The 22,376-nt window shown below is 40.6% G+C and overlaps 1 protein-coding gene across 2 annotated transcripts in view; it reads left to right on the forward strand.

Annotated features, from left to right (window-relative positions):
- The window catches only part of NKAIN3 (sodium/potassium transporting ATPase interacting 3), a 2,330,126-nt gene that overhangs the window by 2,042,195 nt on the left and 265,555 nt on the right, over window positions 1-22,376 (forward strand). The gene's annotated exons all lie outside the window — the stretch shown is intronic.

Below are 22,376 nucleotides of genomic sequence, written 5' to 3' on the forward strand. Positions count from 1 at the left end.
GCTAGTGGAAAGAGGTTAAGGGCAACAATGGAAGCAGAGTCCATACTTCTGTACATGCTTTGTGGCAGGACTCATGAACCCTTAATTTAAATAAAGCAAAACAGATGTTGTAAATCATCTTACAGATCACATTTAACAATATTTATTCCACTTTGACAGATAAAACAATGAATGTAGTACAAGTTATTGATTTCATTGTCTGTTGTTGTTTAGTTACATTTTGCTTTTGGGTGGTGTTACGCATTCAAACAAATAGTGGTCTAAGGAATCATTAGTGCAGGAAGGTCTCTCGCCCTGCACAAAAACAATCCAGCCTGGAACACCGACAAAATTGCCTGTATTGGTGCTAGACTGCACAAAGTGCACCAGCAAAAGGAGAAAGCAGAAATGTTTCATATCTTTGTATATTCAGAGCTAGGCCCTGCATCAAAGTTGCAGCATGTCACCACCACCTGCTGCATAAGACCTTTGGGTGTGTATAGCAGGGGTTGTCTGTAGACCGTGCTTCCACATTTGGCCACTGGCAAGTGCAGCAGTAGTGCACTTAATAATTTTTCCACTTTTAAAAGATTAACAAAATCCTACACTAGATTTGCAAATTATGAACACTCCCTTGTTCACGTGGCCCCACGGATTGTCCAGTATTCATGAACCCAGGCAGGATTTTTTAATACTGTGACTAAAATAGTTTTAAAATATAAATGTTATTGTCAGATGGGTCGCTTAGGGAACTCCTCCCCCACATGGTCCTAGTGTCAGAGTATGTTCTCACTGCCACCTTATGTTCTGTTTCTTTTTCCCAAGTCAGTGCATGGATTTCATGTTGAGTAATGGTTGCTACAGCAGAAATATGTATGTGAGGGCCTGCCAATCAGAGAGTAGCGGATTAGAGAGACCACAGCTAGATTTGAAAATACACAATGTATAACTGGAGAAAATGTTTCCTCATCCAATGGCGGACCTTTAATTATTTAACTGGATTCACTAGAGGTGCAAGAGGGAGGGTGGAGATAATACTGTGGGCGATGGTCAAGGATGCAGTTAGAAATCCTGTTGGGTCTGACACCATTAGGGAGTGCTTTTTCAGAAACCAAGTAGTCACAGTTTTGTAATTTCCCATGATAGCTACTATATATTATATATGACCTTGTCTCTTATCCATTTGTATTTCTCTCCAGGAATTGTTCAACACCTCTGAATGGTTTGGCTAGGTTGTATAGAATAGTGAGCTGATGTCACCAAAAGGATATACACCAAAATACCTTTGTGCAGTGTGTTTACAAGGCCCCAAAATCTGCATTATTTTTATTCATAAGAAGTAAATCTGAATCAATGTTTGTCGACAAATACTGCAATGTTGTACCAATGTTTTTATAAACTGAAAGCCTGTTTCCTTTGGACATTTCACAATGGTAACTCTTACTTCAAGTAAATAAAGTATATGTCAAATGTAATATTATATGAAATCTTTACAGAAGAATCTTATCAATGTAGTACACACTATGTTGATATATATTCTGTTGTAGAAATTAAGAAAATAATTTTCGGGTGGATTGACAAATGACTCCTACAACATAAGTAAATACATATGCCTTGATACATTTCTAATCCACTTCAGTACAGAACAAAAATATTTTCGCATTTGACTCCTACATAGTTCTTTTTTTTCAAGTTTGTGTAGCCATTGTGAAAATGTTTTAGAAAATATGCTGGCTTTCACTTTGGGTGGTATATAAAATAAGGGTCCCAGTGAGCTGTACAAGCATTATTCACATTTATTTAAACCAACAGTAACAAAAAAGAAATTAGAGCAACCACAATGTAAATTAATCACAATGGGCAAGGTCGACAATATAATGATAACAACAGTGCCCCAAGGAAAAAGGAAGGGCGAGGTAGCGTGATGCTGTGAAGAAAAGAAAGAATAGAAAAGGAATAATAATAGTTGTGACAAGCAATTATATCAAATTCCTTAATTGTTTCACACACTGGCTTGGCTTCAGATCCCTGAGCCAAAAAGAAGAAACACAAATTTTCAACAATTTACGTCGACGTTTCGACCCCACGCTACAGCAGTAGGCGTGCTTGCGGCCTTACATAACAGTTATGGATGATACCATTTAAATTCCTCCTAATATTATGGGGAATTTTTACTTATGTTGCATTATTTATATCCTTACAGAATTTGTAGTGCACCCTTGGTTACACTCTTGTCATGATGAAGACCCCGATGTAAGGCCGCAAGCACGCCTACTGCTGTAGCATGGGGTCGAAACGTCGACGGCTACCTTTTTCCTTCTCAGTTGACGCCACCCCTATTTCCTTGGATATAACATACCAGCGTCAAATAGATGTTCTTTGGATACATTTTTGAAAATGTGTGTTTGTGAGGGCTTCCAATACATCCCTTTAAGGTTTCCACTGTGTCCATAAGAGGGTATTTTTTACAGTCTTTGCCTCTGTGCTTTTACACTGATTTTAAGTTGGCCAGATGGGATACTCATATATATGCTATGGAACATTCCATTTGCAAAAGTCCCTTTAAATCTTCAATTTCTATTAATCATTTATTTATCATATGGATGTAACAAAGGACAGTAAAAACTGGTCTTGGGTATGTGTTACTCCATCATCAATGTGTACACATTCCTGTCTGTGTTGTTCAAAACATTGTGTGCGTCTCACAATTTTTTTTAAAAAACAGACTGGCATTACAGGCACACTGGTGAAGGAGTACAACATCATGCAAATATATCTCATTTGATATGAATGAAATAGTGTTTTGTAATCCAAGCTCATTTGGGATATGTTTGAAAATAAAATTAGCTCATTTATAAGAGGTTACTAGACATTTTGGCTCTCTTGCTCTCTCTTGTTTGTGTATGGAACCAACTTACCAATGTGACGTTTGGAAGATCCACATGTCACCTGTAATAGGGCTATCCTTACATCATTCAAATAGTGAATGAGCATCATACCTGACACAATAAAGACTAGAGGACAGTTTAGTACAGATGTCCGTTATAACATCAAACAAAATCATGTACATTTGTAATTTAGGCATGCATAAGTCTGCTGAAACCAGTCCTTTTGTAGTGAACAGAAAACAGGTGGTATCTGTTAGTATGGATATTGCTGACTTTATATAGAAAAGTGAACTATCGTCCATATTAATAGGATCTACCGTTCTGAACTCCACATCTACCTCGACACGCAAATATGTAGTCTGGCATGCCCTGTGACCTAGACTCGGGATTACTGAATGATGGGTCACAGATGATCAATTCCACAGAAAGGTGCAGCGATATTACAAGGGTCATGGGAGATTGCCCCATTAAAGCACCCATGGCCATGGGTCAGGGGGATTAGGCGCGCCTCTGAAAACAGCATAAAGTCAGATGCCACATGAGTTAGAAACACATAGCCAATCAAGACCCATCACATGTAGTGGTCATGCACTACCAATGCTGAATATCTGGACACATCCACCACTGGCCACACAGTGTCCAGGCAAGGTAGAGACCCACCTGTAGTAACCATTTGACTATTAATTTATGTTTCTAAAGCAGAAACCAACATTCCCCACCATATATGGCATGACAGAAACTTTTATTGCTTTGTGTAAATTTGTATATACGAAGGGCACAAACCAAATGTAAATCGAGATAGTCCCCAGACCTCATACCTGTATTTAACAAAATGTTCCAGTTTTGCCAAACGCCTCTTGTTCTTCTGTCTTTCCTAAGGAATTCTATTCCAAGCAACATATCCTTTTCCACAAATTCATATACAAAGCACATCTTCATACAACTTGTGAAGAACTTATACCTTCAAGAACTCATCTTCCATGTTCAACATGTGTTTACCTTAATGCTGATGGCAAAATTAGTTGTTGTAACAATAATGTGTAGAAGTCTCATGGAGCGTACCCCTTTGCTGCTGCTGTTAGGCTCTCAACTGCTAATCAAGGTCCAGATAGGCCACCAAATGTATATGGGCCATTAAGGGGTTCAGGGTGTCTCACACTTGCTTCCGACATTGGGAAGACTTGCCGAGATGGACTTCTAGTGACTTCTTGGTCCAGCATCTGAGGTCCTCCCACCTCTTGCAACAATGAGTGCTGCACCACTTGTAAGAAGATATCCTGAAATGAAGAAAATGATAGATATACATGAAATGTACCAACCATTCAACACAACACAGTAGAGAGGAGAAAAGAGAAATTAACCATTCCAAAGCATAGCAGGCTAAAAAACAGACAGTTACACAACAACTTAGAGGGATGTTTAGCATTAGTCATCCTTTAAAAAGCGTGGAGATATGTTTTCACATTTGCCACATATATTCAAAATACAAATTTACATGCTTTCATTTTAAAGGAAACAAACTTTGATTGATGAAACTAATGACATCAATACAATTTCATGACAAGTAAAGGGTTACACACAAACTTCAACACAATTTACAAAAAAGATCATTAAATAGAGATTGATCAATAAATGACACTTTACCACATTTAAACATATGAAAGAAAAGGTGGAATGTAGAAAATTAAATTACAACCTTATTTTCACAAAACTGAAACAAGGCATCATGGTAGTTGCAGTTATTTCAATGAAACATTCACAACACTAAAAATTGAAACTTGAACATACCTTGTGTCAATCTGCAGTAAGTAGAGAACATGCATTTAAAATGTGAAACACACATGTTATTTGGAGTACAAACACTTACAAGCACCATAACATCATGTGAAGTGTGAGGGTTTTTTGAGCCTGTTATCTTAAATACAACTCAATACATTCAAGATATTGTGCAGGACATTATTAGCAAAAGCTGAATTCAAAGCAAACAGGACATTTAGGTTTAGTGACACATTGAAAAGTATAACTTACCAGTCTCCACTCCACCAGGGATTCCTTTCAAGTTTTCTGGATGTAGGGTCTGCAAGAACCACCATTAGGCCTGTTGGCCTCCAGGTGACCCTTGGAGGCCAGGGAATGCACTCGCCCTCGCAGGTCATTCACCTCTTCCTAATTTCCTCATGTGTGAGCAAATTTTTTGCTACAGCGTTGGCTCTGTCAACTATTCTGGCACACATTTGCCTTTTCTGAAATGAGGGTGTATTTTGGACTTGGGCTCCAAACAATTGTGTCTCTTCTCTTATGATTTCATCAACAATGACTGTCAATTCTCTCGCAGAGAAGAGTGAATGTTTGGTCACTGGCATTAGGGAAATATAAACTTAAATGATAGTAATGACACAGAAGATAATTAATAACAAAAGAGACAAAATGAACAAGTAACACAGACAACAACAAAAAACCTTGACTAGAGGAGTTATAAATCGCTGTGGGACAAGGTGGTGCGGTTCTGGAATGGCAAAGGATCATGGTTTTAAATGGAGTGTATTTTACAGTGTGGTATACAGTTGCAAACAATTGACCAAAACACATCAGATGTGTGATGCTAGCATCCAGACTACAGCCACAGAAATTAGTCCAATGTTGATGGAATCACTCCATTGGCAACCCACTGCTAGAAGACCACCAGAACAACTGTGAAATCTAAAAAGGCTTGGCAGAAACCACCACCCTGATGGAAACAGAGTACTATTCACCAGCAGAGGAGTACGCCGCATCTGCTTCGGGAGCTCAGTACCTTGCGGGAAAAACTCTGTTGACGCGAACGGAGATTCAGCAAGCATACATCTAAATGGAGCAGGCGGACCACCATCAGCTAGCTGGAGTAATTGGCACCTCCACTGTGGTGCTCTTTTGCACTGCAATAACTGAACTGATTGTTTGTTTAATACCAGTGCACCTCAATTTGTTTAGGAAGTTAGTACTACCCATTGTTATTCTGTACCTTTACAGCATGGTTTTTAGAGCGGTGTATTTAACTTGATTATTGATTTTTAATAAACTTTTTAGAACTTGGCTACCGATTCCTGGTTCTGATTGTGTAGCCACATGGGTTGCACTGTTGATTGAAATTTTATTGAATATAAAGACTAACTTACATCACCTCTCATTCGGATCTAAAAGGTTCATTGGAGGACCAATGGTGAGCAAGTGGGCCTAGGAAACGCGGTATCAAACACTTCAATTTACTTGAATAGTGATGTCTCCCAATTACTGAATTTTGTGTGTTCCTGTGGTTGAGGGCATGTTCAGGTTGCTGTACACGACAGAAAGTTCACTTTGAACACTAGTATCGTTCCTGATGCCTGGTTTTTCAGCTGGCCGTGCTCATTATTATTAAGACAGCCCTCTGATGCTTGTTCCACTTTTTCCATTGTCAGTACAGTGAGACCTTTACATAGCTTGTTAACAGTAGTCATTTATTTGCACTGTTATCAACATGTATTATTATTACCTAGACCATAGCTATCCAAAGTTGTCTCCAAAAAGGAAGAAAGGCTGAGTCAGCTATGCTGCAATTCAAATGTGTGTCATACCCCAAAACACTAAGCATCTCATCCCTTCATATTCTGAACACAAACAGATGTTGTAAATTGCATTATCTCTTCTTTCCTGTCGTGTATCTAGAGTGATCCCCCTTCTCCTTTGACCCTGTCCAGCACTTTTGTGCTCCACAAATGTGGTGTTGATTCCTTCCCAATGAATAGGTAAAAGAGGAGTATGATTGTACACGTTCCTCATAAGGGTACACCTACACACACAGGTGCAACACAGGCTGCAGCAGTGAAAATCTCATCTCAACTTTCATGATATATGCAGAAGAAAAGAGGGCACCCAGGAAAGCTTCTCCTGTTTGCAAAACACAACCAACACATTATCCAGCTATGCACATACAGAGCAAGCGGGGCATCAGCAGCCTTAGTGCATGCTTCTGTCACACACACACTGAACAGACACAACAAGGACAGCAGCAGACCCGGCTTTCCTCCATTTTAAAGGCGCAACAGCGCAAATGGATCTTTCCTTCATGCAAGCTAGCCGCAGACGCAGAACAGGTACTTTCTCAACTTCCCACCTTTACAGGCTCTATCATTGCTGTAAAGAACATTCGTGGGAGTGGGGGGCATAGACGGCACCTGGGTACATTCTCACTCTCCACCATTGGCTCATCGGTAATTGAAAAACTTTCAGGCTCTTGAGAGAAAAATTTAAAATCCAGATCTGCATGACCTAGAAGAGAGTGTGAATTAAAGCAGGGCATCCATCTCGCACAATGAAAGGTTGTCAAAGGCATGCATCACAGGAAGGAAAGGTTAGTGCTGTACTTGACTTTTCAAGGACTCATCACATGTTTATTCCACTCCAAAACTGAGGATACAAACAATCTCTGTGACACAAAAGGGTAATAAAGCCCCGGAGTTCTTAATAGATTCAGATCTGTTGTGCCTTTTATGGATATCACCGAAAAGCAATCCTATTCCAACAGTCATTAATTCATTTTAAAGTCCAGGGCACTCGCATTAATATTATGAGGGTTAACCAAATTCCTTCAAATAATTTCAAGCTTCACTTGGCACGGGACACTAATGTATTAATATCACTGCCTTGCGCACATTTGATGGAAATGTGGGTGAAAATGTACAAAAAATAATGAAATACCGGGTTATGATGTATTCTTGAAGTATTTTACTTTGGCATATTCTCAAATTGATAGGCAGCAAGAGCACCTACATCAGTATTTAATTCATACCTCGCTTCTTACCCAAAAAATATCCCTTATTTATACATCTGAAAATAAAAACGATCAGTAGAGCTGCCAGAAGCTGAAGATGGAAATTTAAATTGATGATCATTTTAGAAAATGTTTTATTATTAAAGTGCCTGCAATATTAATAAAAGGGAAGTAATACTAAAAGCATTTTCAGGACTGTAATTATGTTGTACTCTTTTCCGTATTAAAATGGCATATTTCCGTTGCGAGGCCTTATGAGAGCTTCAGAAAAAGCTTTCAGAAGCAGTGGTGGAGAGAGAATTAGGGCCGCCCACATTTTGTTCTTCTCTGCATGCCCTTGAGGGGGCAAAAGGTGCGCGCTGCCTCTGAAAAAGTTTCCTTGTTGTACCCTATGGGAAAGTGTATGCTTAAGAGAGTAGGGCTGATTTGTTTTTGTGATAAGTTAGCTTGATTGGTTCAATTTCAAACGTTATACCAGATGCCGTCTGTGTGGCCTGTTTGTTAAGAAAAAATATGACAAAGGCAGTAGACCTGTATGTATGTATGTATGTATAGGCATTTATATAGCGCACTACTTACCCGTAGGGTCCCAAGGCGCTTCGACCGCTGCGAAACCCTTCCTGGCTTCCCTGAGAGATGGTCCCTTAATGGGTATCTCCAGGGTGAGACCAGTCATCCCCGGCGGTCTGGTGGGGCCGTTAGTGAAGATGAGCCAAGCTAATGCCCAGAGTTGCCGAGTGTGATCACTGATCAGAGTGGGCACCGAGGCAAGAGAATTATCGAGTCCGCTGACCCTGGTCCAGAAACCTGCCGCGCTGGGAATCGAACCCTGGTCCCGGGCCGTCCTCTGCTCCCGGGCCTGCCGCCTCTAACCAGTGAGCCACACTACTTCATTGTGACGAATTGTGACGAATTGTGACGAATTCATTGTGATAAGTGTATGTTAGAAACAGTTATTCTTTAAGGGTGGATTATTAATACACATAGTACATTGTATAAAGCCTGTTATCTGGAAGCTCACAGAGAACCCCAGTAGTTAAGGAGGTTGGTTATCTTCATTGACAAACACTGCTCCCAAGGAAGGGCGATTTCCATGCTTACAATACGTTAAACCCTCTAATGTTGGGTCTGTACATTGTTTTGCCAATTTAATTTTGCATATATTTGCAGTTGATATCATTTGTTTTATTATTTGTAGGTGGTTTAGGTAATTTTTTGGGTGATGAAGTCTATAGGCCTGATTGGTTAATTGGGAAAAGTTATATCAGACGTAATAGGTCTGATATTTTTTGTTTAATGAAAGCTTATGATATAGGTAGTAGCAGTGGCTTATTTAATGTGTAAAGTATATGTAAACGGCAATACCACTCCAGGATAGTTACCCAGTGATATATTTACCTTGAAATAGTGTTGTACATTGTATATTACTGTTTTACCATTTCAAGATGTTTCTAAACAAAGTAGTCATTTTGTATATTTAAAATGATGATAAACTATCCACTGCCACCATTCCAAGATGGCTGCCCACTTCAATGTTTACTATTTTATCTATTTATTTTATCAGAAGCATACACTCTCCATGTTTGGTGGCAGCATTGTTCCTTTTTTCTACTTCTATTTTTCCTATTTACCATGTGTGTGCTTGTTGAGTTTGTGTGTGTTTGTTTTACTGTGGACTGTGAGTAAATGCAAAAATGAGTCAGTGGGTTGATGAATGCATGCGTGCAAGGATGATTGAGGACAAATGACCAGTGAATGAGAGACAGTTTCATTTATAAGACAAACCTATTGGAATTGCTAACGCTTCTTTCAAATTGCTTCAAGACCATGAAAGGATCTTAGAGTTAAACACCCTCCACTAAGAAAGACAGTGATCGTGAGGTCTGACTCAGAGTTTTATGCTTCCAAGGTCAGCAAACTGAGTACTTCAAAGGGGGTAACAGGATCATCTTTATTTATAGCAATTGGAAATGGTACAAAAGTGGTATTAAGCACAGTGTAAAAAAGAAGCTGTTATGAGATGCACTGCACTCATTTATTTAGACACAAAATGCTATTGTAAAATGTCCTGCCCTGTGAAAATGAGAGTCAAGGCTATTTTCACTGCAGTGGATAACGAATGGTATTACAAAATGGACCCCTCCCATAATACCGAATGTGTGGATGTAGCACATGTATCCATATATTTTAGAGAGTGGTGTTCCCTTCGCAAGTGAGGGAATTCTGATTTGACATGAGTATGATTCAATCACAAATACATTTGGACAGACACAAAGTCCACTACAGAGTTGCAGAATGTTTTAGAAGCATAGGTTTGCAAAGGTTTAGCAGCATCAAGGGACTGGAATGAGAATTTGGAGGGACCCGGTGTCCTTCCACCTATCTCCATTGAAGGCATGCATTAACAGTCTGCTTCTGAATCAGGGAACAGATGCGCATGTGCAAATCCTATCAGTGAGACGATCCCACATTGATGGGATGCCATCATGCACATCATCAATTCTGCCTTTTATGGAGTTGTTTAAAAACACTCCCAAGGGTTGTTGCAGGTTTGTGTAGGCTTTCCAGTCCCAAATGAGAGATTTAGAAGACCCTCAGCATGCCCCGTCAGTGATGTGGGTAACCCCTCCTAACCATAATGATTTGTCGTCCAGTATATGCTCAACTATACAGCTGTACAATAAATATATTTTTCCGGTGATGTTGTGGATACATAAAAAAGTATATGTCAGGTTCAATACTATGGTGAAATAATGTTTCATCTTCTCCTCAAAGTAATTTGCTTCATCTGAGTAATTATTGGCAATCTGGTATCACCAGTTTATATGTGGCCACTTCTTGTATTTAGACTAACAACGCATGCAAAGCTTGGGCGAATTAGCAGTGTTGTGTAGGTACTGTGTGATCCAGCAGTTTAAATTGTGGGTCTGGGCCCACTGGATAGTGAGGATTTTCTTCATTTACTTACCTGCTAACTTGGTGCTTCGATGAATCTTTTTGAATCGCACTGAGGGGAGAGATCTATAGCAATTTCTGTTGAACCAATGAATTTACATTAATAGTGAAACCATCATGCTACACAATGAGGTCTATGAATCGGTTGCCTATTTCAAGGGTGTTTATAACAAGTTAATTATTAAATTGAGGTAAATCATTCTTAAAACCAGACTGTACTGATGAAGAATAACCACAGTGAGGCCAAGCCTCCTAAAGAAATGTAGGCAAACAAGAAGTAAACAGACCAACAACTCCATGGTCATGACACAGAAAAATAACATTAGTACTTGGTGGACAAAATATACTTTTGTCTGGTCTGATTTTAACATTAGTAATCCAAATAATCCAAGTACAAACCCAAATAGCAGAATATTCTAAGTTCAGAATTCAAGCACATCTATAGAGCACATTAGGAATAAGGGATAGAAGTGCAAGCAATACCCATAAAAGCATATTGGAAGCTTGGTCAAGAGTCTTCAATGAGTTAGAAATTAGTCGAAGGTGCTCTCTAAGGGAAATGAAGTGACATATGGGATTGTCCGTCAGAATCCATTCGACGGACAAGGGGCAAAAGATATGGTTCACGTTGGAGTCCAAAGAAGGTACGGAATATACTGCAGAAACGGGTTCAGCAATAAAAGTTCAGCATTTAGTCTGCAAGAAAGTCCAAAGCATCTGCTCCCTCGTCTATTGCAATCAATAAGTTATATCGATAGAGTTCATTGGCAACTCCCCTTTGGTTGCGTCATTAATAAGAGCCCATTGTATTTGTTTCAATGTCTGTATGGAATCACATAGTGCATAACGAAACATTGAGGAAAAATCCCACACCGGACATGGAAACACCATCTTGGTTTTATACTCAGGGTTTAGCACAACAGTCCATTGTGTGTCTGCAGAATTCTCATGTGCATGTCATTCAAATCTGTTCCCAATCATGTATATATTGCTTTCTACCAGAAATGTATCTATTCTGAACTAACATGTCATGCTAACACCTGTAAAGGAAGCAAGTCAGCAAAAATGCAGAAGAGCAGTAGGTTCCCGTGGGACAAGAATTCAGACCTTTCAAGTGAAACCCTGCTAACTTAAGACATTTAATTTATAAGGCACATTTAATATGAGTGTGCACATTTAAATATATACGTCTTTAATATTTCTCGCACTAGAATCGCATTCTATATTGTGATATTAAAAGCTGCATTGGAATTGCTATTTGAAGCAGAATTATGTAAATATGGGTAACAAATAGGGATGGTAGTGCCCACTTGGTCCTGATCTCGGAAGACGATTGCTGGTGCTTGAAGATATTTACAAGTAGTATTCAAAGGCACAGATAGGACATGTGGTTTATGTTTGTGGCCTTCAGGGCAGACACATTCGCCTATTAATTGTATGCCACACATAGGAGGTGTCAAATTTAAAAACATGTACAGTGCTCTGATACCCTTGGGCCTTGACCTCACTGTATAAAACTCTTAAATAAATAAATAATTATGAGAAAAGACTATAGTGGTGTAAAAGAAGCTGTGAAGAAACTGGTTGCAAGGACTGGATCCATCCTAGTAGAAACAGGAGAGCTGGACCCAAGAAACAGACACCTGGTTCAATCTACTCATGTAACGGTCAGCAAGAGTTCGGTGGCTTCAGCTGCTTGTACTGTGATCTAAAAAGACTGTTCCTATTGTATCCAATAAAGCCATCTTGACGTTTTCTGCTACAGGACCAATTCTTATAAGTGACTAGTAGAACGTCAGCATTTCTAAAGAAAGATCTTATCAACATGGAAGCACAAACAGGCAAACCTGGGACTGCGTTAAAACATTGAATGAGGGAAATCAACGTAATCTGATGTCAAATGATGAACCAATACAGAAGTTAAATTTAATTAGTTTGGTTACCTGGCTTATACAGTGCTACAGCTATGCCAAGTGGCATCATAGCATTGGTGGGATATCCAAAAACAGCAACTAAAAGCCTGAACAGGTCTATTTTTTATACTATGCTCAATAGTTCACTGTGGTCAGCAGGGCCTTCTTGGAACAAGGAGTCCGTTTACTTGCTGAGTCCCCGTAGCAGGTAACAGTTAGGATTCCATAACCCAATCTTTCAGAATTTTGCAATAATTTATTTCTCAGTGTTCTGCAAATCTCTCCAGAATCGATTAACCAAAATGCTGTAACTTTCCTCCAGCTGCAGGAGCATAGTCCCGCCCTCTAGCCACTTCATTACGGAGATAAGTGATACTCCTCTCTGTCTGTGCTAGAACTGAGGGGCATATTTGCAAGAACCTCGTTAAAATTATCGCAGTTTTAGTGGCAGGAAACTGCTGCTATAACGGCGAGTATGGACTTGCTAATATGCATTATAGAATTCCAATAGAAGCCCAGGTTTGATGTCCTGCACATCTAACCTGGGCTTCTATTAGAATTCTAAAACACATATTAGCAAGCCCATTATCGCCATTTTAGCGCCAGTTTCATGCCGCTAAAACAGCGATCATTTTAACGAGGTTCTTGCTAATAGGCCCCTGAGTTTCCTTCCTGCTGTAGTCACATACAGAACACCTAGGGTGGCCAATCTAGTTGGGCCTTGAGATTCAATGGTTGCAGCGCCTGACAACATCATTTGTGAAAAGCCACCCTTGCTGTTGCCAGCTATTCCTATCCCCCTCAAAAATGACAAAGTTCTCCTATGTGGCCACTATTAACACCGCTCCTACCTTCCTGCTGTCAGATGCCAAGCCATTGTGTTCCAGAAGGAGTGTTGTTAATGGTCAGCCAGGATATGGTATGAACCACACTTTATTATCGCCATGGCACTCTTTTTTTTATAGAATTGGTTAAATGGTATTGCTTGTTTCTTTTTTTTTATTCTTTGATAGTAAACATGAACAACACCGACTCCCAGGAGATACTATACAATGTATAAACTTGTTTTCAAAACAAAATAAACATGAAACGACAGCCAGTGATGTGTACTCAACCGCTCTGGAGCAGGGCTGCGAGGAAAACCAATTCTAAAGCAGATTCCTCTCCGGCAGCACACAGTACATTCTTATATTGACTTCTTCTTTAAACTTATACAAATCTATTTCACCATTAAATGAGATTTGAAAACTAAGTGAAAAATACATTTTATTGATCACTCTTGTGTTTTTTTCATACCAAGAAAGGAATCAGTGATGTTTTTCCTAACTAGGCCATGAAAATACAGATTTACCTACAGGGTCACAAACTGTTTCTTTAGACCTATTCACTGTGATGGCATGCTTTTTCCCATTTTAACACATCCTGTCTTTTTATATTAAGAACCAAGTCCTGTGGGGTTACAAAGCACATTTTAAGGCTGACTTAGCTAAGATATAAAAGTGGGATTTTCTAAATGGCACAGACCCTTTTCCATCCCATGTCAAAGCAGCATTTTAAAACTCCATCCTCGCCACTGCTCAGTGGTGCTCTTTTGACTCATAAGTTTGTGCCATATATGTGGGTGATTGAAATACACACTGCAAGCCACATGACATTTACTTCCATGCCCCCTGGTGTATTTTCTGCACCATCTGCAGTGGCCTTATTAAAAAGTAAAATAAACTGAATATGTCAAACCTATACAGAGTTAGTGGAGTGGTGTGGCTCACTGGTTAGAGGCGGCAGACCCGGAAGCAGAGAATGTCCCGGGACCAGGGTTCAATTCCCAACGCGGCAGGGCCGTGGACCAGGGTCAGCGGACTCGATAATTCTCGCCTCGGTGCCTACTCTAACGAAGGATCACACTCGGCAACTCTGGACATTAGCTGGCCTTATCGCTACAACGGCCCCCACATTCTCTGGGGATGCCTGGTTTCACCTTGGAGATACCCAGTAGGGACCATCTCACAGGGATAGCCAGGACGGCTTCCCCAGCGGTCTCCAGCGCCACGACGCCTCAGGGCAGCAGTGCGCTTTACAAGACCACATACATTACACTACATTACATTACATTTCAGTTCATGTTTTTGGAGGAAACCCACACACACTCTGCCTGTGTTTAATAGTGTCATAGCTCACAGTGTCCCAAAGCCAACAAAGTTAGACAGGAAAATATTGGTGCACCATGATGAATATTATGTGTTATCTTACAGCGCACACTTGTAATCATTGCACAGACTTCATAGGCATCTGTATTCCACTTTGAAGTTCATAGCCCAGGTCCTTTCGCAATTGCTTTTGATACCCAGCACTGACAGCCATTTGGGGATAGACTGGATTTTTGGGTGTTTTTTTAATTTCGTACTTTCAGATTGCTGGATTCAACCCCTGTCCTTGCTCCTTTTGATTTCCCTGTCCATTACTTAGAGCTCTTGCTCGATCAGTGGCAGTAATGCCAGTGCCTCATTGCAATGACATTTCTGAATCACTGGTACAATTTTGGCTCAGCATTGGAACCGACAAAACAGTTCCCAATGTTGTTTTGCATTCCTAAGGTCTATTTACATGAAGGTTTTAATTTCTCAGATGGAGCAAATGTAAAATCTCAAATTGCACACAGCACTGGGGGCTTATAACGAATCTGGAAATGTCCATACAAAACTGCACCCAGAACTGGTGTGATGTATGTAAGAGGAACCTTTCTTCTTTCAGAAGGTTTAGATGCAAAAGAATGTTGTTTGCAATGTTACTTACTGACTTTGAAACAGCATGCTCACAGTAGGTGGTACCATATAAATGTCAAAGAGGAGAGAACAGAATTGAATTGAAGAAAATGTAGTTGCTGGACATATGTCTAAGGAGCCATTTGAAGCAGCGTGCAGATGGCAAACACTTGACCTTGAGAGTGATAGATGAGTCAAGGATATTTATTTTTTCGAAACTGAACTTCACAAAATCATAAGTGGACACACATTACCAGGTTGCTGGAAAGGCTGTTTACATCGAAATCTAGCAGTGTAAATTCGCCGTTTTATAATGTGTCTGCTTAAGAGGCGTTTTTCTTCGAAATGTTTCATGAAAGAGTCAATTTTGCAGAGGAATTTTGAAAGCACCAATTTACCTGAATCAGATATGATTTCCTCCATCAGCTTGCAAACTGCATAACATCTCTTTGTAAATCCTCAATAAAACCAAATATGTATGTGATTTACTCGTAATTAGATTAAATTCCCAGTAGCACAACAGATGACACCTTGCAATAATGTGCTGTACAGAGACACTGACAGACCCAGCAGAGGAGGGAGGTGGTCTTTAAAGTCCTTCTGTAAAGGAGTGCTTTCGGTTTATGAGCAGCTGGTCTGTTGTAATGTCCTTCCGCAGTAAATTAAGTAATGGCAGATAAAAACTGTAGCTCTGGTCAGAAAAAGGTTTTATTCGAAAGACTAATGCCCTGCTCTTTGGATGCAATTATTATGTGAAAACACCTGTTTCCAGATTACCACAGCCCAAAAACCTCCTAGCTTCAGCCTCGGATTATATTTTAGACAGCTAGGATGTCTCAGAACAAAATGAACTACCATACTATTTTGTCAAAGAAAAAATACTATTTTAGCAACTAACGAAAGTATTTCAACTGGAAATGAAGTTTATTGTCGATAACAAATCGCAGAAAATTACCATTTGGCACATAAAATCTACTATTTGAGCAGCCACTGTATGTAGCATACAACCAATTCTGTATCAGTGAAATAAAATATGTTTTTTTAATGAGCTGATGCAAATGTATTTCCTTAACGCAAACAATAGAGGGGCATATTACCAAGGGAGTGGCGGAGAGAGGCGTTAGCCTCCTTGGCTTAATGCCGCTGACGTTTCCCCCTGCGATGGCGCTAAGTTACATGACTTAACGCCAACGCAGGCACTCTTGCACCAGAGCTCAAGGGTGTCTGCGAGCAGGGAGGTTTGTCTATGTAGAGGAAGGTATCCCTTCCTGCACATAAACAAACCTAAAAGGCCATTTTGAAACTTTCATGTGTGCTGCTTCGTGCAGCACACATGGAAGTTACAAAATGGCATTTCGAAAAAAGGTTTGTTCATGTACAGGAAGGGACACCATCCTGTACATGAACAAACCATGGCATTCTGCTTTTTCCATGTGTTCTTAAGTTCGGCGCTGCCACCTATTATCGCCAAACTTGATAATAGCTGGCAACTTCAACTTTAATGGATGTTGCGGTAGAACGCTCACCACAACACCCACTGCCCGCCCCCTTTCACGTTAAATTTAGTGTAAAAAGGGCTATATTATTAGGCAGCGATAAGCCACTTAAGTTGGCTATGACCCACGTTAAGTGGCTTCACACTCCCTTGATAATAGGGCGCTGAGCCTATCGCCACCACAACGTCACAAAAAGTGAGATTGTGGTGGCGATAGGGGCTTTATATTATGCCCCAGAGTTTCTGCTGAAAAAGTGCATGCATTTCGTTGCGGCGCAAGTCTCCTTTGCCTACAAACCACCTACACCATGAGGGAACCCCTTACCTCACTCCCCCCGCAACCCTGCTTCCCAGGAAGCAGAAGGTTATCATGATGGAAAGGACTGATAATCAAAGGGTCAAGGCAGATCATGACATTCTTCTTCCCCCGGGCAGACAAAGTAAGGCAAGCAGAGCCAGCAGGGAGGAAGGCCAAGTTGGCATCCAACGGTCTACAAATCTAAAACGGCTGAACACAAGGCAATTACGGGGCACCAATCAGGTGGGGCGCAGTGCAAAGGTCAAAGCCGTAGATGGACGGGAATGTATTCGAAGGGCAAAATCTCTGTGGCTGCTTCAGCAAGGCGAGAAGTGTCATAATGGGGAGTAGCACTTATAGAGTCCACACCTAGTAGTATGAATTAAGAAGCTTTTTTCCGGTTGGGGCACCAAATAAAACACAAGCAGCAAAGGCTGCATTCTGCCTTGATCCCAACATACAACCTTCTAGGTTTTTTTAATGCTATCACTGCTACATATTTAACATATTTCTTAACTTATTTTCTGGTCTCCTTAATACATATATAAGGACAATCATGCGGTGGTGCAGGGACTTTCAGCACAGTCTAGGGTTGGATTCCATGGTGAAATGTAATTGCTTTTTGTGAACTTTCTTGCTTTTGGCAATTCATTATACAATTGCAGGTTCAGCTTGCGATAGGCATTTAGTATCCCAGTATGAGTGAGCGTGTGTCATGTCTACAGACATGATTTAGGAATGGGCGGAGTGGGAGATTTCCTTTAAAGGGATCCTCTGGAAGTCTTAAGCCTGTGGCCATCACAGGTTCACTGGCTAATAAACATTACAAGGTCTACCCTATGCAATCCTGGCAGGAAACAGAAGCCATGTTACCAGACGGCAGGGAAAAACCTCCCTTTACGTCAGAGATGCTTCTTATTTGATACTGAAAAACAAATACTTTGAGTGTGTTCTTTTTGAAAATCAAACATTTGCCAAATAGGATGCTGTGACATGGTAGGAGCTTTCAGTACAAAGAGCTAGCTGCTATAGAGCAGGTAGAGGCAGGGCCTTGGCCACCCCAGTGGCTTGACAGCCTCCTCATCCATATAAACAATACCCCCAATTGACTGTAGAGACTTCAGATACAGTCACTTCATTGCCTTTTGGTGGGTTCTATTACCATGGTTGGTGCTTGATAGACCTGGCATTTTTTGGCATTGTTTTCCCTAACCTTCTGTTTTGACTGTGTGCTGAACCTCGGTTTTGCTTGCATTAGGACTCTGCTTACTAGTGCTAAAGTGCATGTGTCTAAATTGTAATGGCATTTGTTTTCTCCATGATTGGCATATTTGATTTACTGATAAGTCCCTATACAGTGCACTATATGTGCACAAGGCCTGTAAATTAAATGCCACTGGTGGGCCTGCAGCATTGATTGTGCCACCCACATGCATAGCCCTTTCAAACATGTATCAGTCCTGCCACTGCAGAGCCTGTGTGGGAAGTTTTAAACTTCCATTTCGACCTGTCTAGTTCAACTACTTGCAAGGGCCAAACCTTGCCCTTTATTGCATATTAGTCACCAATGAGGTAGGCCCTAGGTAGCCCTATGGCCAGAGTGCAGTGTATTCAACAGGTGGAGCATGTACTTCAGAAATTTACATGTCCTGGTAGTAAAAAATGGGCTACATTCGTTTTTTACTACAGCAAGGCCTATCACTCTTGTAGGTTAGCATTGGAGCTGCCTTGTAGCACTTTACAAGTGTGACTTCCAATTGGAAAAAGATAGGAAGAGTAAGTTTGGTGTCTCTGGACTTACAATTTAAAAACTCATCATGCACCGGTTTCAGTGCTTGTCCTGAAGGATACTCAAACAGTAATTTTACCTCCTCTTCCAGGTCGCAAAGACAACAAATACATCTCAGTAGACAATGTCAAGCTACAACATCTGGCAGATTCTGAATAGTGTGATGCCTGCTGTTTTGTGTCCTACAATTTCGAGCACTCTATAGAATATAACATCTTCCAACTTGCCACACAACACAGTTATCGAGATGGACACTGTTGTTGACCATTCTTCTGTTCCCCCTGCATCCTCCTGCGATGCAGAGGCTGAATACACATATCCCACAAGTGAGTCTTTGCATGAGTTACCGGATAGTCCTTTGCAACCAGGCAGTTTTTCTTATGACTCATCCTCCACCTCCTCAAGGGACCCAACAAAATTGTCAATTTTTGACCTGGTTTAAACAGACTTATTTGGTTCCTCAATGGACATACATCTGGTTCATACGAATTTAGATTTTTCTTTTTATGTCAATTGGATTTGTAATTGTATTTTTCCTACTCATCAATGGTCACTACTTGCCTGAACACTCTGCTATGAACTCTGTTGATAGTATTTTGGCCCCCAATTCCTCTTCACACATCATGAAGCGTGACCAAACTCTTGTTAACATTTCAGCGTTCCCAGTTTCAGATGGTATCATTTGGGATAAAGTGGATTTTCAAGTTCATGGTCCGACAGAGCTGATTAACATACCGTATATCTTTAGAGTTTTGTTATGATGATTGGGTTGTGCATGCGATACAAGCTTTGTTTTCAGATTTAAAATATTATGCTGCCTTTGATGCTGAAGACTTGTATATGAATTCTGCAAATGATGCCGACCTATTCTGTTATCAACATTATCGGCATCATTTCATACACTAGACCAATACATTACGTCCTGTCGTAAATTACACTCAGTGGCAACATTGCCCAACACCATTAAAAGGCAGCTTTAAAAACTCTTAAGAAAAAGTTTACATACTTTACTGATTTTGATAAATCAAATCCTGAATCGTTCTATTTCAAATTGAAGCCCCTCCTCTCAGAAACTCATGTTAACCCATAGTAAATTAATACATTCTTTTTCCTTCCACCATGATCTGTCCATAAAAGGTTATGACCATTGGAAGGAAACCATTGATCTAAAATCAATTTGGGGTTCTAAGGACTGGCAGGTGCGAGGCTCTGTGGCCCTATATCGTGCCTGCCACATCCCAACTCAAATTGTGTTTTTAAATAATACAGTGTACCAGACCACATGTGCTACCTTTAGAAAGTTAGCATTTCCTTACTTTGGCCATTGATGCCTCTGCCTGTCTCTGGAATACACGTCTGGTTTGGGTGATAGCGTAGCTTTGAAAATTCCATTTAGACAGCCACACACAAAGGGAGCTGATGTGTCTCCTGTATATCCTGTTAGCCCATCACCAGATTGTTGGGGCTTTCTGAGCTAGAGTGAGAGGGATGAGCTGACACTTGCACCTGAATAGAGCTGTTCCTGTACCCACACAAAGAGTTGCATACCCCCGTAGTATGTCAGGAGCCTGGGCAAGAGAGGGCAGAGTGCACTACAAAGAGCTTTCTTTAACGTATCCCTACTTCAAAACCTAAAATTGGTGTAAGTATTGGACCTCTGACACTTTATACTCAGAACACTTCTGGAACTGAGGACATTCTACCAGGAAGAAGAGCTGTTGTGCTGCCCAGAGGGACTGCCACTTTCCTGCTTACTTTGTTGTGTTGGGCTGCTGCTTCTTGCCTGGGAGGGAGAGGACTTGACTTGACTCTCTACACCCTGCATTTCTAAAGGTTCTCCAAAGGCTTGTCGGGCTTGTCTCCTGTTTTTGAAATCTCAAGGATATCAAAGATTTCCCCTGCATCTTGCTACCGGCACCTGGGCTCCGCTGAGTCCTGCTCTGCTAAGTGGTGCCAGATCCAGTCCTGGGCCTTTGGAAGTGAGTGTTTGTTCCTTTAGCCCAAGAAACCAATGCATTGATACTGAGAGTCATTCAGATCCAGCGCATCTGTCTAAGTTATCGCGTATCGCTGCTCTGTTCATCGAAGCCATGGACACCACTTGCGCAACATAGCAACCTCGATGTACAACACAGCCCTGACATTACTGATGCAATGCTTCCAAATCACAGCTGCTGCATGAGTCTCGGACACCACAAGGCTGATGTCTGCAACGCACCGTCCCTGATTGCAATGCATTCCTGGTCCTGAGTGGCTTTGTGGCAACGCATCCCCTACAGCTGAGGGGTTCGACATTGACACTTCAGAACTGACACATGGTTCTCCTGACATCGACTCATCAACAATGTTGCTCAACGTACAAACTGATGCATTGCCTTCGACTGCAAAGCATGCACTCCATTTTTCAACTCATTGTCCCTGAGCTTCGATACATTCAAGGTACTGTCAGCGGGTCAGCGTGATTCCTGAATGTTCAAGGCTGACCGGAGTACTAAAGTTGGCATTAAAACAAATACCTAGGGATAGTGCTAAAATCAGAATGGTGAAAACTCCTTGTTTAAAAGGAAAAGGGAGATACGCGAGAAGGCCTGGGAGAAGGTAATTCCAGCAGCTGAGGTAAACGACCAAGTTCTATTCTGGAAAACAATTAACCACCCTTTTTTTAAAGAGATCAATGTAGTTCAAATTGATACTGTAATAACCCCTGAAGAATGGGTATCTTGGTTTGAAGTAGTTTTAACCCCAAAGCTATAAGTATAGCTGATATAAGAACAGGTGACTTTATACAAGCTGAGCCAACTGATATTACACCAATAATTCGAGAAGAAATTAAATTAGCACTATATAAAAGTGCAAATGGTAAAGCAGCACGTATTGATGGAGTACCAATTGATGTTTTTAAAAATAATATGGATCTCTGGAAAATGGGAGAATGTACATCGGTCTTCAGGGTAATGTGTGGTATAATACAAGGGTTTGTGTAGCGCCACTCTCATTTTCCCTTCATGTTAATAATGTCAATACTTTTTTACAAATCTTAAATGCAGATGCCCCAACAATAGGAATGCATTCTACGCCTGTTTTATTATATGCAGACGATGAAGTGTTAATGTCTAGCAAATGGATTGCAACTCCTTATAGAAAACTTTGCATTGTATATGACTAGTATAGATTTACAGTTAAACCTAAAGAAAACATTTGTCATGACATGCGGGAGTACCACACTGAAGTCTAGACGGCACCATGAGGGCGGGTCCCATATTGACAGGGTTTTAACTTTTTCATATCTGGGAATGCTTTTTATTAGGAGAGGCTTATGGAATACTCATATTCAACTGTGTAATATGACATTTTAAAAAAAGAAGCACAGAGAGCATTTTTAGATTTTTGGCGAAGCTAGGGAATAAACCATTATGAGAAATCCTAGCATTATATCAAAGTAAATGTGTTTCAGGGGATGGTTACTGGGCAGCAATATGGGGGCGTGCAAACATAGCCTCCATACAAA

This window comes from Lissotriton vulgaris, chromosome 4_1 (genome assembly GCF_964263255.1).
Source record: "Lissotriton vulgaris chromosome 4_1, aLisVul1.2, whole genome shotgun sequence".
Taxonomy (NCBI): domain Eukaryota; kingdom Metazoa; phylum Chordata; class Amphibia; order Caudata; family Salamandridae; genus Lissotriton; species Lissotriton vulgaris.